Source organism: Alosa alosa, chromosome 6, assembly GCF_017589495.1.
Source record: "Alosa alosa isolate M-15738 ecotype Scorff River chromosome 6, AALO_Geno_1.1, whole genome shotgun sequence".
In the NCBI taxonomy this organism is placed as follows: Eukaryota; Metazoa; Chordata; class Actinopteri; order Clupeiformes; family Clupeidae; genus Alosa; species Alosa alosa.
The window spans coordinates 13,927,621-13,930,120 of record NC_063194.1 but is presented as its reverse complement, the minus strand read 5'-3'; the positions used below and the strand labels follow the sequence as shown (position 1 = coordinate 13,930,120).

At 37.2% G+C, this 2,500-nt stretch overlaps 1 protein-coding gene across 1 annotated transcript in view; it reads left to right on the top strand.

Annotated features, from left to right (window-relative positions):
* Nucleotides 1–2,500, top strand: part of cacna1aa (calcium channel, voltage-dependent, P/Q type, alpha 1A subunit, a) — a 100,339-nt gene that overhangs the window by 16,401 nt on the left and 81,438 nt on the right. The gene's annotated exons all lie outside the window — the stretch shown is intronic.

Below are 2,500 nucleotides of genomic sequence, written 5' to 3'. Positions count from 1 at the left end.
AAGGTAAAATTGACAAAATCAGACTCAACATATCTGCTCAATTACAAATTCAACAACCTGAACTTCCAGCAACAAACAGAGGGAAACTAAACTTGATGTCAGAGTTCAGCTTGATAGACTTCTAAAACACTTGAAAAAACGGTACAGAATCTCAGCCCTTCCACATGTGTCTTAGACACTCTGCCTACCAATTTCTTCAAAACTGTTTTCACCTCATAGCGGCGGATGTCCTTCAAATTGTAAATGTATCATTGCTGTCTGGCACTTTTCCTAAGTCACTGAAAACAGCTGTTGTAAAGCCACTTCTCAAGAAGAATAACCTGGATGCCTCCATGCTAAACAATTACAGGCCCATATCAATCTACCTTTTATTGGCAAAATTATTGAAAAAAGTAGTCTTTAATCAATTAACCACCTTCCTAACATCAAATGGGTATTTTGATTACTTTCAGTCTGGTTTTGGGCAAATCACAGCACTGAAACAGCTCTCATTAAAGTTTTCAATGACATACGCCTCAACACAGATTCAGGTAAAACATCAGTCCTAGTGCTACTGGACCTTAGTGCAGCATTTGACACTGTTGATCACAATATTTTACAACACAGACTAGAACACTGGGTTGGATTTACAGGCATAGTTATCAGCTGGCTAAAATCATATCTACAAGAAAGGAGCTTCTTTGTTGCCATCGAAACTGTACCTCAACACCAACGTCCTTGACCTGTGGTGTTCCCCAGGGGTAGATCTTGGGGCCACTATTATTCAACCTCTATATGCTCCCACTTGGACAAATCATTCAAAATAATTTGATTTCATATCATAGCTATGCAGATGACACACAAATTTACTTAGCTCTATCACCAAACAACTATGGTCCTCTTGAATCTATGTGTCAGTGTATAGAACAAATCAACACCTGGATGTCTCAAAATTTTCTTCAGCTGAACAAAGAAAAACTGAAGTAATTATATTTGGTAAAAATGAGGAAAGACTTAGGGTTGCTACTCTCCTTGACAAAAAAGGGTTGAAGGCAAAGGATACTGTTAAAACCTTGGTGTATTAATTGACAGTGATCTAAATTTCAACAGCCACATGAAAGCGATAACTAAATCAGCTTTTTACCACCTCAAAAATATTGTCAAACTCAGAGGGCTGATGTCAAAACATGACTTAAAAAACTCATTCATGCATTTATCTCCAGCAGGGTTGATTACTGCAATGGACTGTTCACAGGCCTTCCTAAAAGACTATTAAACAGCTTCAGGTGATACAAAATGCAGCAGCTAGGACTCTAACAAAACTAAAAGAACTGACCACATTACTCCAATTCTTAAGTCCTTGCACTGGCTTCCAGTAAGTCACAGAATTGACTTTAAAGCACTATTGCTTGTTTATAAATCAGTAAATGGAGCAGGACCTAAATACTTGTCAGACATGCTTCAGCAGTACACACCTTCTCGTCCTCTCAGGTCCCAGGTGAAAAACCTGCTAGTAAAACCTACAGTTAGAACTAAACATGGTGAAGCAGCTTTTTAGCTGCCATGCTGCTCAGCTGTGGAACCAACTTTGGGATGACATTAAAAGGCCCCAACTGTAGCCAGTTTTAAATCTAGACTTAAGACCAAACTGTTCTCAGGCGCTTTCTGCTAACTGTGCGAGTTACAAATTCTGAATCTGCCTCGATAATTATTCTACTTTGTCTTTTATTACTTTTTTTACTACTTTTGCCTTTGTTTTTCTTACTAATTATTCTTTATTTTTAAATGATTTTACCTTGTGTTTTATGTTTTTTTTTATTATGATCTTTACCTTTTAACTATTCTTTGACTATATTGCCCTTCTATGCTTTTATTTGTTATTATCGTTTGGTTTTGTTTATATAAAGCACATTGAATGACCTCTGTGTAAGAAATGTGCTATATAAATAAACTTGACTTGACTTGACTTGACTTGACTTGTCTGTATGTGGCTGTCAGATACACAAAACATGAGGAGTTGGGATAAAAGTGTTCAGCTCCGGATATTATGTTGCAGTTGTTTATGTTGTTGTTGTTGTTGTTATGGTGCAGTTGTTTATGTTGTTGTTGTTGTTGTTATGTTGCAGTTGTTTATGTTGTTGTTGTTGTTATGTTGCAGTTGTTTGTTGTTGTTGTTATGTTGCAGTTGTTTAGGCTATGTATGGGGCTCTGGTAAGACATGGACGGCATAATATTATTATTTCAAGTGCACTATGTGGATCAGGAGGATGCAAAGTGATGGACCTTTATATGTTGTATGTGCTAAATATAAACATCTCTTGGAAGGTCCTTCATTGGTAAGAGTACTGGTACCTGGTAATTCCTTTCTATGCTTTACTACTAAATTGATTTCTAGCTTTAACCCTTTGGGTCAGAGTTCAGCGGCGATATTGGTGATTGCATTGATTTGTAGCTGCATCCCTTTATGTCATACATGCAGAAACAGGCAGGTGGAGAGGGTCTTCACCATTGAATGTGTTCA